We start from the raw sequence: 16,151 nt of genomic DNA, 5'->3' as shown, positions 1-16,151 counted from the left end.
TCCCCATCGCCTTCATGATGGAACTTGAAGCACCATATGCCATGAGGAGATCACACAATGTCCCTAAAGATCTACATTAGAGGCCTCTTCTGTATACAAGGCCCACACAAATTCATGCTCAATATCGCCATAGCATTTCAATGTATTGTACAATGTTACACGGCAGATCTCTAGAGCTCATTCATCTAGCATGACTGAAAATATTTCCATTGATTATCTGAGAACCACAGCCATTATTCCACTTTTTGAATCTATAAATCTGACTGTCTTAGATACCTCATTTAGGTGAAATTATGCAGTATTTGCTTTTCTGTGACTGGCTTACACTAACCAATTCATCTGCCAATGGACATTTAGGATGTGTCCACATTTTGTCTATTCTGTGCAGGGCTGCACCGATCATGGGAGTGTTAATAACTATTTAGAATCCTGATTTTGATCTGTCTCATTTAAAATGTGTTATTTTTAACTTGACTAATTAACTTTATAACTCTGGGAACCTTCAGAATTAAGTACCGACATCATAGAGTATGACAAACTCTTACTATTACTATTTTTATATTCACCTTAAGATATGCCTATTATTTAAAATTTTGGTAGTACCTAAGAAAATCTGGAATATTATGTCTAGTGACTTTAAAGTTTCAAGTGTAGGAAAGCTTATAAGTTTATAAACTATACTGGAATGCTTAAGATAATATTTCTCCATATCTGTAAGCTTAATTGCCTTATAAGTCTTATTAGGTTTATAAGAGTTGATAAAGTGTTCCGAAGTTTTATTCATTCCAGTATAAATCTACCCTCATGGACATTTGAATGGCTAAAATACCAAGTATGTTAAATTTATGAATGAATTGTTATTTTAGGCAATTTCACAGACTGTTTATTAATGAAAATTTTTAGAGAAATTGAATGAGTTCTAAGTGAATTAAGAGACGTTCAATACAAAACCAAGTAGAAGAAAATCTTATTTGTGCAAGAGAAATATTTTGAAATAAAATAAACAGGTATATAAATTGAGCTTGAAGGCTTAAAAAACAGGTTTTATAACTTAAAGTGTTTTTTTGTTTTGTTTTGTTTTTGGTACCGGGGATTGAACTCGGGTCTTTGTGCTTGCAAGGCAGGCCACCGAACCGCTGAGCTAAATCCCCGGCCCCATAATAACTTAAAGTTTTGATCAACTGAGTATTAGTTTAAAAGGAAAGCTATTGCAAATGATCTATCCTAGAAACATCCATTCGTAAACATAAAAACAAACTTTCTTGTTCTTGTTTCTTGTACCTCTTTAAAAAAATTCAGTTCTAAAAACCCCTGGGGTGGGGTGGACAGGGACACAGCGTCTGAGTAGAGCAATGAGGAGTGCCCCGGAGGCTGCTCACACCTACCCAACATGGAAAGGCAGACACCGAGCACAGTAGGAAGGTCCCCAGGGCAGGGAGAGCTGGCTGGAGACCCTGCCAAGTGAGCTGAGGATGGCGTCCCCCTGGCAGAGCAGCGGCCATACCTGTGAGTGATTGAGTGGCCTCAGTGGAATTGATCATTGAAGGCACCCTATTGAGTTTTCATCATAGCTGTTGTCTCTCACTATCAGAAAAGAGATTTTTACCTATGGAAATAGGAAAGCGAAGTGAACTTCATGACTTGGACAGAATGAGAGGTATACTCATGGCTTTAATAATGTAAATATTTCTCTATCCATCACCTTTTGATCAGGGAATCTAGTACTAGAAGTGATATAAATGACAGAATTTAATATAGGTATCATATCAGCATGGATTCTTGTTAAAAAGTTTACATATGGCTTTTATTTTTGCCTCTGAGGAAAAACCAGAAGTCAGTTGCATCAGAAGTCAGGAAAGAAATATGGCTATGAAGAGGGGATATGGGGAAAAGCCATGACGTTGAACCCATGCTGTCCCACTGCATCCAGCATTGATAAGAAGATCTGCACAGGAAGCTGACAGCTTTCTTCGCGAGCCTAACCTAACCGTGCACTGGGCAGTGTTCCAGGAGGAGAAGCAGGAGTGCTGATCCTGACACTTGTCAGCCAGATGAGGAAGCAGATTGGAGACAAAGTTCCTGAGCTGCAGCAGCACTGTGAAAGCAGGCTGACCCTCCCCGCATAAAGCTCATTCACTTCTGCCCTCCAGATCTCTCTTCGATTCCTGGAGGCCCGTCCTACCTCGGAAAAGAGCCAGGGGAAAGGAACCAAAAGTTCAACCTTAGCTAATGTGGAACAGTACGGAGCTGCTACAGGCACAAAAAGAAAAGCAACAACTTTCTATGGAGAAGCCTGGCTGACACCACTTTAACAAGCCATCATTGTGATGATGACCAGTAATATGAGAAACAGACCACATACCTCTGAATAAGATGCAAGGAGAGCTCAGAATCTCTCCTGTAATCTTCCTGTCAAAGACTTCTAACCTATAAATAAGGAAATATCAGACAAACACATACTAACAGGCATTCTCCAGAACAATTGGTTTCTAACATTAAAACAGTATAAAAGATATAAAATTCGGACAAGAGATAGAAACCGTTCCAAATTGAAGGAGACTTAAAATATATGACAACAGAATCCAACTCATGATTCTGAACTAGATTGTTGTTGCTGTTATTATAAATGACACTTTTTTACAAGCTGGAAAAACTTGACTAGGGTCTGAGGTTTACATTGATAATATTGGTAATATATATGCTGATTTTCTCAACTTGATGATAGCATTATGATCATAAAATGCATTTTTAAAAATAAGTATTAAAAAGTCACAGCATCGGCATATTTTCACATGATTCAGAAAAAAATATCATTGGTATTCTACCTTGGCAAATTTTCTTAAACTATTTACACATTGAATAAAGGATAAACAAGATGAAATCAAAACAGTATAAGCAACATCAAATTTTTTTATGATAAACTTGTCCATCCTTTTTTTTTCTTTTTATTGAGTTTATTGGTACATTCTATGTATACAATACAGTCGCATTCATTACTGGGATCTTGTACCTTTACATGACAAGTCTTGGTTCTCATTTTTTCCCCTTGTCCCTGCCCTCCCTTCAGCCCCTCCTCCCTCCCCATTTACAAACACTTTACTTCCATTTTTTCATCAAATGTTTCATGCATGTTTGCCCATAGAAACACTTATACATACTATTAATTTTTCACTTAGTAATGATTTACATAAAGACATAAAAAAGTAATTTCTCAATATTATAGAGCTAGTAATTATAGAAACAAACTTGAATTTAGCTTTTCATTTGTGCCCAATCTTTTGATTACTTTGAAATACTGATAGTTTTGTATAAAATATTGATATTGTCGTATAAAATGACTGCAAGAAATTACCATAATCGTATCCTTGGTAAAGAAGGTATTTTAATGAAGGAATAAAAGAGAGCATGACTCCTAGAAATAGGAGCCAGAAGATTGTTCTGTTTTGCTCTGTTTTGGGGATGCTAGAGAATCCAATGAAGCAAAAACAGAAGGCATAAAAGTTGGCAAAGGGAAATAAAACTGTTACCTGAAAGTAGTATATTGTGTTCCACAAATTCAAGAGAACACATGTGCAGAAAATTAGAACCAATTAGAAAGTTAAGCAAGTGGCTGAAAACAACCTAAAAATAAGAGCATTTCTAAGCATTTTCATGAATTACTGTAAATCATACTTTCAAAAATTATAGCTCACTGTCAGCAAGGAAGCTAAACCAAAAGAATTGAAAGATATACTTAAATAAACCTAATAAAATATACACAAAGTCTTCATGGTTAAAGTTATAGAGTATTATTTAATGAATTTATGAATGGAGAAATATGCCAGAGTAGTGGATGATTAAGATCAAAGATCAGAAAAGATATGATAATTTCCAATTTAATTTCTAAATTAAGCCAAAGCAAATAAAATACAAAGAAAATGCTCATGGAATTTTACAAGCCTCTATTTAAAATAAGGTGTCAACAAGAGATTGGATTAGTGAAATGAAATCAGAATATCAAAGAAAAACAGACAGAGAAATTTATAATGACATACTTTGAAGATTTAGCATTTCACTACTATAATATCAGCTTAATTATTAAATAAAGAACCCAGTGGGACAAAATAGAAATGCAGAGACACAATTATATATATTATGATACACATATTTGACACATGTCTGTACTATAGAATATATATGCTGTAAAAATACATCTGCATGCATCTATATATACATACATCACATATATGCCCATGTTTATGCTAATATGCATGCTGTCAAACTTATTCACACTACTACTTAAGTAGTATATGTGTGTGTGTAGTGAATATAGCATACTTGCTGTACATGTTTATCTGCTTCTGCTGTGTATGCGTGTGCATGTGTGTGCATCTGTGTCTCATACACTATATAATGATGTCTCAATCCACTAGGGAACATGTATAAATACTGTGGTAGTTTCATAAGATTTTAATGGAGTTGAAAAAATCCTGTTGCCTCTGTGTTGTAAGCTCAATATTTTTACACTAGTCAAGAAGTCAAAGAATTAAAATTTATAAAGTAATAAATTACAGTTAGTTAATTGATTGTTGAAGCAAGAGAAAGCTTATAATTTTAGTGTAGAACAAGTGCAGCACGTTTAGAAAGTCTTTAGGATCATGCAGTAATAACCTCAGCCTTCACATTTGCTCGCACTCGCTGACTCACCCTGAACCACCTCCAGTCCTGTGAGAGCCATTCATGGTGAGTGCCCTGAACAGATGTGCCATTTTTAAAAAGTCTTTTGTACCATAGTTTTACTGTACCTTTTCTCTGTTTAGACACATTTAGCTACACACTTAGCATTATGTTACAGTTGTAATCAGTACAGGAACATATTGTTCAAGCCTAGCCAAGAGCAATGAGCTGTATCACAGAGCCTACGGGTAGAGGAGGCTCTCTAGTCCAGGTTCACGGAAGTACACTGTATGATGCTCGACCTGATTTCCCCACGTGAAGCTTGACTATGTATCACCCATGTCAGAAGTATAATTATGAACCAATATGAGAATAATGGCTGAAGTACTTAAAAGTTAAAAGAGACGTTTTAGCCTCTAGGGAAAAACATTAAAATAGATTTCTGACCTCATACTATGCACAAAAAAATGTGAATTCATGACTTGATGCAAAAGCAAAGCTTTATATTACTAGAAGGAAATACAAAAGAACAATTTGGTAAACTGAGTTAATGAACAATTTTTTGAAAGACGTAAGACCACAGCCTTGAGGAAAACTGAGCATTTTCCATAAAATTAAAAACTTCTACTAGCCAAAATATAACATATATGTGTGCACACACATCTGTCCTTATAAATAGGTTAAAATAATAAGAACAAAGGAACCTGAATAAAATAAGCAGAGGTGCTCTTTGTACTACTCTTATTTTTTTTTAAAAAATGTCCTTGTATACATAAAATGTACCAATAAACTCAATGAGAAAAAAAAAGTGCTTGTGTTTGAGGTCATTGCTGAAAAAAACTTATTTTAAAAGGTAACGTGAAGAAACTAAAAAGAGTAGCTACAGACTAAGAAAGGAAACAATCTAGGGAATCAATAAAAGATTATTATCTAAAGTACAAAAAAAATCTAATAAATCATCATAAGAAAGTAATGATCCAACATAAAAATGAGAAAAGCACCTGAACAGACAATTCAAAAGACAGGAAAGGGGAATGATTATTAAGCTGATGAAAAAATAATCAACTTCACTAATCATAATGTACTTGCAAGTTAAAAAATGAGGAAGCTTGTGTTTTTATCAATATTATAGAAGTTAAATGGTTAAAAGGAGAAGAAAGGCTAAAGAGTTGGGGAAATGTCAGCCTCATTGCTACTGGTTAAAGAAAAAGAGTGGTACAATCCCTTAGGAGAACAGTTTATAGTATCTGTGTGCAGGAAGAAGCAAGCCATGGATAGGACAATATCCCAGACACTGGACAATAAGGAGAACACTTTCTTCAGAAATAAAACACTGACTCTAGTTAGCTCTCTGGGGCCAGGTTTGGACATTGCCTGTTGTCTGCACCCTTCTTCAGTACCTGCTCTGGGTGGGACAGATGTGCTGTGCACCTGGCTTGGTAACCGGCTCTAATACATCAGACAGATCTCCATCAGATTATACCGCGGAAGCCAGTGAGTCAGCAAGGCAGCCGATGTTTCCAAATATATGAACCTTTGTTTGCCAGGGTGGAGTCTTACACCCGAGTATTTCAACACATCTGGTGGTGGAATATCAGAACCACTCCCTCGGCAACATTTGGCCAGAGTGGTGAGAGGCGGGACTTCAATGTGGAAGCTAGATTAAAATAATAAATTTCAACATTGCTATTCTGTTTTGATATTTTTAAGTCCAAGTGGAAAGCAGCACAGGGTATTGTTTCTTTGGAAGTAGCTTTCATGACTCAAAACATGAAAGGCTCTCTGACACCTTGATGTTTCCCCTTTGTGATAATTTCTCACTCTGTCGCAGACCAGGTATTTACAGAGTTCTTGTTGCAACAGCCCTCAGACACTCTCCCAGGTTTCAACAGTTTGCTGTTGAATTTTGCAATTCTCGTATAGGTCCATTTAATTTCCACGAATGACTGTGAGTTTGCTTTCAGGAATGCCTTTCTGGGGGTAACTTTATTAAAATGAACTTATATGAAGTGCTATGTCATTATTTGCTGCGCAATTGAGTCAACCATTTCTTTCAATCAGAAAGTTGATTGAGTACCAACATAGTGATCTATCGTGACCCAAGTGCTGGATAAAATAATGGTTAACATTTATTGAGCATTTATTATGTGCCAGTCATTGTTCTGACAGTTTTATGTGAATTATCTCATGCATTCTTTCCAAGAACTCTGAGCCAAATCTTATTATCCCATTTTACAGGTGAGGTAACAGTGGCAAAGATCACTCGGCTAAAGTAATAGATCCAAAATTGAAACCTGGACCATCCAGCTTTAGACAATATATTATTAGGTGATTCTGCCTCTTCCAAAAAGTAATGCCATCAATATTAGAAAGAAAAATATGCCTTGTAGATTTTTACTGACATCTAAAACCATGCATGTCTGTGGGGCACAGTGTGGTAAATATATATCTAGAGAGAGCATGTAATGATCAAACCAGGGTGATTCGCATTTCCATCTCCTTAAACATTGATCATGCATTTGTGTTGAGTCCTTGGACTTCTCCCTTCTAGTTCTTAATAAAAACATAATAATCTGTTTTGTACTGCAGTCATCCTACTACGCTGTAGAATATTAGAACTTCTTCCTCCTGTGTAACTATTGTGGAGAAGGGTAGATCTTTAGCTTAGCATAATATTGTGCTGTGATTTATGAAAGTGCACCATTTTCACTGTTATACTTTAGCAAATAATAGTTTCTTCTTCAGGTGAATGAAATGAACACTTTTAAATTAAAAATTAATGAGAGTATAATGTTTATTTGGTTGTTAATTTTTAAAAAAATAACCTAAAATTAATGGTTAGCAATAGTAATTTATAAAATATGGGAATTAAATATTAAAGTGAAGTAGTTTGTAATAAACATTGTGTATGTTGCTCTTATTTTATAAAGTATATTTTCTAAATCTAGTGGAAAGAACACCCATCCTATCCCCTCAAAAAAGGAGTTTGTTTTAAAGGTTGTTCAAGAATATTAAGACTTTTAAAAGTTTAAATTCAGACACAATTGTTTTGTAGCTTTGCATTGAACTTTTTGCTTTATTGTCTAACACACATGTTTGCAAGTGTGTGCAGATAAATAAGTGTGTGTGTGTGGGCACATGTGTGTGTGTGCTGAGGTAGGTGCAAGAGCATGCATTTATTTTACTAACTCTGTGCTGAGGATTTCAGACCAGGAGAGGTACAAAGCAAAAGGCAGTTGGAAAATGTAAAGGGTGCTGATTTGAAATTCAGCTATTTATTCATTGCTGCCCATTATAAATGAAACCTCTCTGAAACTCACATTCTCTCTATATATATAAAAGAAAAAGATGAAGTTTAATAGTAGTACTTATGTAGCACCTAATGTAATGTGTCTCATATCACAGTGATACAAGTGATAGCTATGAATATTATTATTTTATTATTCAGTTGTATTTGGCTAAATGCTTGATAAGGCTTAGGAGGAAAAGACTTGTGTATTAGGGATTATAGGGAATGCCTCAGTAAACCTCCTTTCTGAAGATCTACCACCATCTACATCACTAATATCACAGTCACAACAACCATGCTTATCTGCTGGAATAGTGTGAGAATGCTTTGCTTTACACATTGTTTTCCAGTCTTTGAGACCATTTGCTCGTACAGGACCTCTGTGTCATTGGTGTTACCTGGTCCATGTTTCCTATGAGGAGGTGAAAGCATGCAAAATTGAGGAATTAACTTCTGACCATTTGGGCAAAGCTGGAGCAGGAATCAAACACAGGTTTCCAACTAGGAAGTGTTATCCTTCCTGCCCTTCTGTAAGCCAACAACAGAGCAGGCCCTGTGTTGAGAAGGCACAGTTAATTGTCTAAAGAAGAGCATACAAGTACAGGTGAGAGGAGCTATTCGTTATTCTGGGACAAGAGGAGTTAAGTCAGGCAAGCAGGCTGTGGTTTTGCACTGTCAGATTCTAACAAATAAGGGATGTTTTCAAACTCCTTCCTGCTTAAAAAATAATTGTTGAGTTAGAATACATTTTTCAAAAATTAAAAGTAACACAGAAGAGACAAGCAAGTGGTAAAAACTGTATCCATTCAGACAAAGGAAATACATTCTTCAGAGGGACATATTTTATTTTTAAGGTCCCAATGCATAGTAAAAGCTCAATAAATGCTCATGAAATTGAAGCAAATTTTTTTGATTGAAAATGTTCCGTGGAAATGTAGGAAGTGAAGACAAGAGTCAAGGTCACACAGAGTCTTTTGGCCCACGGTGGTGAAAACATTGTGAGAATGCATGTCACTGTCTCTAAGTGAGGAAACTCAAAATATCATTGAGTATGAAGGGTACAAGCACAATGCACAATAAGCTATGAGTAACCACTCTGTGAGGCAGATTTGAAGGAAAAGCAGAGATACAGAAATCAATCTCCTGTTTGAGCAAGAAAAATCCTTTAAAATATTAGTCTAAAATATGGCTGATTTCATTATTGGTTAAGTACTTCTATGATTGTAATAGGTTCAAGTCCATCATGAATTCCCATGCTGTGTCTTTGGTTGAACACAGCTGTGCTGTTTGACACGCTGATTAGTATATGGTATTTTTCTCTTCACCTATTACTCGCCAGTTGATACTACCATGGAATAGATACATTATGGTGTGCTCAGCAATACAACGTTGTTCCGTGTTTCTGGTATGCATGCTTTGAAAGTGTTTTGAGGTAACAGCTGTTGCATTTAATAAAATGTTCTTGCATGGACTGAAAGTGATATCATGTGTGGAACCCGTCCATTTGGCACATGAAGAAATCTAGGCGACACGCAGCAGTGTCGTGGTTGACTAGACGTGCAGCCTTCAGTTTATTGGGTTTCAGGGGTTGGGTCTGGGACGGTAGACAGGAAGTTCCAGGAGGAAGAGAGACAGCTCCGCCAGGAGCTAACCTTGGCATCCAGGAGAGGTGTCAACTCTCACAATCAGCCCTCCTGGGCGCTGCTCCTTCCTATGCGATGAATGCTTTTGGTGTCAGAGGGAGATTGTGCTGCAGTGGCCGGGAAGGATACGCTGTAAGCAAGGCCTCTATCTGCGATGCTGACTCAATGCAAAGTCTCAGTGCTTTTCTGGGCTCTGTTCATCTTCAGAATCAGTGTTTGGCACCAAGGATACCTAAGTCCCTGTCATCTTCACAGCTGGTGGAAGGAGTCTACCACTTCCCCAAAAAACTTAAAAACAAAAGCTGCTTCTAAGTGTTCATTCCTCCTTCCAAACTTTGTAATATGAAAACAATCTCAGTCTTCCTGAACCAAGATGCCTGCAGTTTCCAAAGGTCTAAATAGTTCACAAATTATTAAGGAAAAAGTTAATTTCATTAACTAGAATTGTGTGTGACTTTACTCATGAAAGTGTCTGTTCCTGTGCCAAAAAGATGCTGCCTTCACTTTCACATCGCTAAGAAACTGGCTGCATGGCTGCAAGGTGACCGCATGGATTCCAGGGTCTTAAATGGAAAGTTTTTTCAATTGTGCCTTCCAGTAGGAGTGAATTGCGACAGTCTCCTAACTGGTGTGTGCAATGAACCATGTCTGGGATATGGAACACATAAATATAAACACCTTTCTGTGGAGTGGACACAGTGAGGATGGGACAGAAAATTCCAACCAAGGGAACGCTTCCAACTGAGAACAACCCAGCCACTGAGGAGTGGAGGGAAACCCCCGAAACACCAAGATCATAGGAAAGGGCACCCAGCTGTGCCTTGGCTGTGGCTAATAGATTTCCTAGTAATGATTCAGTAGGAGGAATCCATGGAGTGCCTGGCTTCGGAGATTTTTCAAATCCTAGAAAGAAGCATTTGCCAGGTGACTTGAAGGTCTGTTAACAATCACTGAAGGTAAACCTGCTTGTTGACAGGTCCCTCCTTTTTCTTGAGAACTTAGTTAGTTCTTCTGGAATAACTGTATAGAGCTTTTGATAAAAATATTAAAATTCTATTTAGATGTACAATGTTCTAATGCAAATTTTAACCATAAAACCAAACGCTCCATTCAGTTAAATTAATAGAATTACAAAAAGATGTAATGATAGCAATTAAGTCTTGAAAATGCAAATTTTATAGTCAAGGACAATTACCTCATTTATAGTATATTGGAATGGTGCCAGATGAAGGTAATTTAGATCCCCCCAGCTCAGTTACATCGTGATGGATATCTCCATTTCATTAGTACAACAAAGATGGTTGAGAAGTTAGACAATGCATAAGAAAAGAACTGAAGAGTATTTGACCTTTTTAGCATAACTGGAACCAGAATTCATTCACTAATTTATCAAGTAGTTAATGAGTACTAATTATTTAAAATATTAGTGATATATTTTTTCCTGTCTTAGAGGAAAAAAGAAGTCATTATTTTCAGCATCCACGAAACACTAGTTTGTAGAAAGCTGATTTCTTCAAAATCAGGCCAGGTTTTTGGTGTGTTGTACACTGTGCAGATGACCTAATTCTACATTGATTGGAAAGTTACTAAGGCTCCTTGCAAAGGAACAATGTTTTGTGTTTTGTTTTGTTTTTCAGTAATTATCTTCTCTTCTTTTCTGAGCTTGCTTAAAGAATTTTTGATTTGTTCAAATCACACATCTGCAGAAATTGTGCTACGTAATTATTTTTGACACTTTAATATTTTGCTATACACCATCTCATGCTCCACAGTACCCTGTGGCTGCATTTCATTTGCATAACATCTAGAATTTTATTCTTTCCCCACAGAGTAAAATGATTAATTTTGCAAAAAAAAATTTTAAACACTCAGAGAGAAATTTAATAATACAAATGTCAGATTTTCAAGCACCCGTGTCCATATTTTCTTAATGCACATTTTTTCTGCTGATATTCATTAAACACACACACACACACACACACACACACACACACACACACACACACTGCCCATCATCTCCACTTTCACCCTCTAGAGGTCGCTAGATCACACACCCGCAGATAAAAGCAGTGGGCTCTAAACCCTACTCGGTGCTGTTAAAAAATTTTCCCCTTGAGTCATTCTCTAAAGAGGAAATTGCTCCTGTCTGAAACAGTCAATTACTGTGAAGAACAGGTGGTGGACTTCTTGCTATACTATTCCTGGGCAGACAAAAAGCAGGAGTCGTACTGATCAAGCTCAAGCACCCCTCAAGTTCTTTGTGCAAATGTAATGCTGGGCAAAGCATTGTGCTCCTGTGCCCCAGTTTCCTCATCTGTAATATGGGAACAATAAAAACTACTCTGTAGCGTGGTTGAGGGGATGAAAAATATTCCTTATGATACATATAAAGAAGTTAGAACAGAAACTACCTACCGCTAACACTCTGTGATTATTAATTATTTTCATCTGTTTGGGGAGTATAGTCCAATTAAAGATTGTTTATTCCTACCCTTAGGGTTTCTTTCATAATACTGATGATTCAGATGGGCAGGGATTTATTAAGGGCTGTCTGACAGAGACATGCAACTCCCTTCCAAGAATAGATGTAGGCTCCAAGTATTTTCAAAGAAGCCAAGGCCATTGATGAAATAGATATCAGAATAGAAAGTCAATCCCTTCAAATTCAGTGATGTAACTTTATAGCTTTCTTTCCTTGGTCACTTTTAGGCAAGTGACCAAAATTTCTAAAGTTTATTGTAATGAAAATATATATACTATGACAATAAGTAGGCAAGCTCGTACAGAAAGGTTTTTTCTCTTTTTTCTTTTTCTTTTTTTTCTTGTTTCTTTAAATGCTGGCGATAGTTTGGATCTGGAATGCCCTGGAGAAGCCCGCATGTTGAATGCAGGGTGCTGAGTGGATAATACTACAGGAAGGTGTCGGAGCCTTTAAAAGGTGGGGCCTAGGGGAAGGAAGTGACATCCCTGGGAGCTGCCCTGGAAGAGGATATTTGCACCCTTCCTTTCAGAGCCTTGCTTCTCAGCCATCGCAAGGAAAGCAGCTTTGCAACACTGCACACTCTTTACCCTGATGTCTAATTCACCAAGCCCCAAAGCAATGAGACTATGGATCAAGGAATGAACATTCTTAAACTCTGAGCCAGAATAAACCTTTTTTCCTTTTAAATTGGTCCTCCCAGGAATTTTCTTGCAGCACCGGAAAGCGGACTAGCACAATGCCATAGAAGTAAGAGTCATTAGGGTCTTTTTTCCACCCAGTGAACACTTAGTAGCTGGAAAAGCCAATGATGCTTTTAAAGCTCAGCCTTTGTTTCCAGTAAGGATGGCCAAGCCTTTTTAGGTTCGTTTCCTTGGTTCTGAAGCAAGTAGCATGAAATTTTCCCCAAAATAGCCACCTTGTTAATGATGGTGGTACTAATAGTCTATCTTCTTTCTCCTCTTGATAGTTCTATACATTATTGTGATAAATGTACCAAATATTCATTTCTGATGATTAAGTATCATTGTTTTAGTAATATTCTAAAGCATATATTCTGATGGTGAAATTCTAAAATATGCACAGTAAAAACATTATAAATTTTTGGATATATACATGTTCAAATAGTTATTTTAAAATTGGCTTTCACTGATTACTAATACAGTGATAGAAATTTATCAGTGGACTAATACCCGTGCCATGATGTCTAATGGACCTAACTTTACTCTGGAAGCACATTCAGTTGAAAATCAACAACCAACACTTTGCCTGGCTTATGTTTCTAAAAGTACCAGATTTTCAAATTCTTTTCTAGCATTTCAGATATATTTGTGTTGAGGCACAGAACTGGTTCACTATTATTAATGAGCTAATATTCAATCTTAATAAGATAGATAATCAGCATGGCCCAGTAATCCAATTGGCATCCAGTGACCTGATTTGTGCATGGGTGTACATACTCGAATCTTCACAGATCCATTCAGAATGGATAAGCAAGAGGAAAGGAGATTCATATGTCTACATTCATCTTTCTAATGGGTAAATCCATATTAGTTAATAATCTTATTCTCCTAGCATTGTGATAGAACCACAAGGTAAAACTTCACTGATTGCTTCAAAGAGGGAAATAAGTTTACATCTTTATTTAAAATGGCTTCCTATGCAAAGTCCCCAAGTTCCTGGCCTTAGAGAAAACAAAGGTGTGTCTGTTACACTAGCTGCTGTGTCTCACTTGTATAATTCCCATCTATGATCATAATAAGATATTGATTAGTTTGGATGCCATACAAAACTGAATTGCATTTCTTGATGGAGCACTAAAGGTCACTGTTTGATTACTCAATAACTTTTCAAATATAAGAAATGCTATTTAAGAGTATGCTTGAATAACCGGGCTGTACTAGAGAGGGAGTTTGTACTTCATTGAAGATAGGTAGATGGTCCTTCTTTCACAAATGTAGGTTGTAGGTGCTAAATTCACACACCACCTTTTATTTATTTATGTTTAACATTATGTAGTATTTTATGTACTAGGATATAAACCATGAATTTAAATTATCAATGCAATATTTACATTCTGTGTGATCTCTAACTTATGAAACACATATTTCACTTGCTTTTAAGGCATTAATTTGAGTTTGTTACTGGGGCCATCTTAATTATAATAGCATTTATTTTCTGTGTTCATAAATGTAAGGCATTTTGTCCTACATTATAGAATATGTACAAATATAAAACTGCATAAAGAAAATAATAAGTACCCATAATTCTAACATACTGATTAATTTCTATTTTCTCTCTTTTTACTTATAAAAACAAAATACAATTTTGTCATGTTTACTGTAATCACTCATAAAAATATGATCATCTTATAAAACTTTTAAATAATTCTCTTCCTCTTTAATATGTGGGGACTGTATACTTATGAATATTTGATATGCTTGAAAATTGATTTTAATGGCTACATAGTATTCTAAATTATAGATTCATCATCGTATATTTAACCTGTTAATTTGCACACCTGGAAAGCTCCCAAGTTATCCTGTTCACGGGATCTGTTGTTTGATTGGTAAGAGCTAAGGAAGATACACAGTGACATCATGTCTGATACTTTATCTTCTTCTCACACTGTCATTATACTCCCTCACTCACTCCCTGCTTCATTCCAGGGCTCTCTGATCACTAGCACCCTTGTCCCATCTGTGTCCTCTCCTTCTGCTTACACAAGTATTCACTTTGTATGAGTTGATTATTTTCAGTTTCATTTGACCAAATAAAAGCACTCAACTGAGTCTGTTGCAAAGACAGGCTAACAGTAACCTGGCGTGATGTTAGAATTTGAAACCTATTTCCTGAGCTCCTAAATGACTTAATGGTAGGAGGCAGGCCAGAAGAGGCAGAGAGCAGTGCAGATGGAGAGTGCAGGGTCTGCTCAGTAGATAGTAAACAAAGTATAATGCGGTTATGCAGAAAGGAGAATGAGGAGAGAGAAGGAGTGAACGGAGGTAGCAGAGCTAGTGTTGAACACACAAGAACAGGGTAAAAGTAAAGCAGTATGGAGATTAACTGATAGCACAGCTATATTCTATGCCATGGGCAAAACTGCTAAAACATCTTGAATGACACTCTCTTGCCTGTTTAATCACTCATTAGACAAAACAGTGTGGTTTCATTTTTGCTTTTTTAGGACAGGGTCTCAATATGTACTTCAGGCTGGCCTTGAGCTTACTATGTACCCAGGCTGGCAATCCTGCCTCGGCCTTCTGAGTGCTGGAATTATAGGCATGTGCCACTACTCCTGGCTGCTTTCATATTAATTGGGTTATTAATAGCATAATATATAGTCAGAGATCCATATCCACAAGCTCCACATTCATAAATTCAACCAAAGAATGGGTGAAGGTATTTTAAAAATTGTATCTGTGCTGCACATACAGACATTTTCCTTTTCATTATTCCCTAAACGATGAAGCATAAAATCTCTTAACACATGCTTGCACTGGTGTTATGTGTAATCTAAAGTACACAGTACCTGTGCATGAGCTCTATGCAAATACTATGCCATTATACAAGTGGGACTTGGGACCATTGCGTCAAGGCTTTTGGTCTGCATAGACGGGACAGAGAGAATGCTTTGCAGGAAGGCTGACTTTTGATTTGGCAAGGAAGACTGACGAAGCTTCAGAGGGGCTGGGAGGTATGATTGGTCCATCTCTGTGGAAGTGAGTTCCCCGACACTGGAGGACACTCCCACGAGGAGTCGGTGGAGATTTCATTGTGGAGACTTAAACGTTTGGTGTTCGGCGGAGCTAGATCATCTTTTAGGCCACTTCCAACCTTATGATACTATAATTTTATGTAGGTGTCTAGCCAGTTAAAGTAGAAAAAGCAAATGCAAGTTAGCATGTATGTGTCCAAAGCTCTTTAACAAAAGTTTGCATTTTCTATTGTTTTATTTTTACAGTATCAGAAATTTCACTTTTGTCTTTATAAGAAATATAACACCGGTAACATGGTTTGTTTGGGGGTTTTTTGTGCTGTTTTTTTGGTTTTGTTTCTGGTTTTTTTTTTTTTTTTTTTTTTC

Source organism: Fukomys damarensis, unplaced genomic scaffold, assembly GCF_012274545.1.
Source record: "Fukomys damarensis isolate Sample0158 unplaced genomic scaffold, DMR_v1.0_HiC HiC_scaffold_10, whole genome shotgun sequence".
Lineage (NCBI taxonomy): Eukaryota > Metazoa > Chordata > Mammalia > Rodentia > Bathyergidae > Fukomys > Fukomys damarensis.
Note: the sequence above shows the minus strand (reverse complement) of the source record.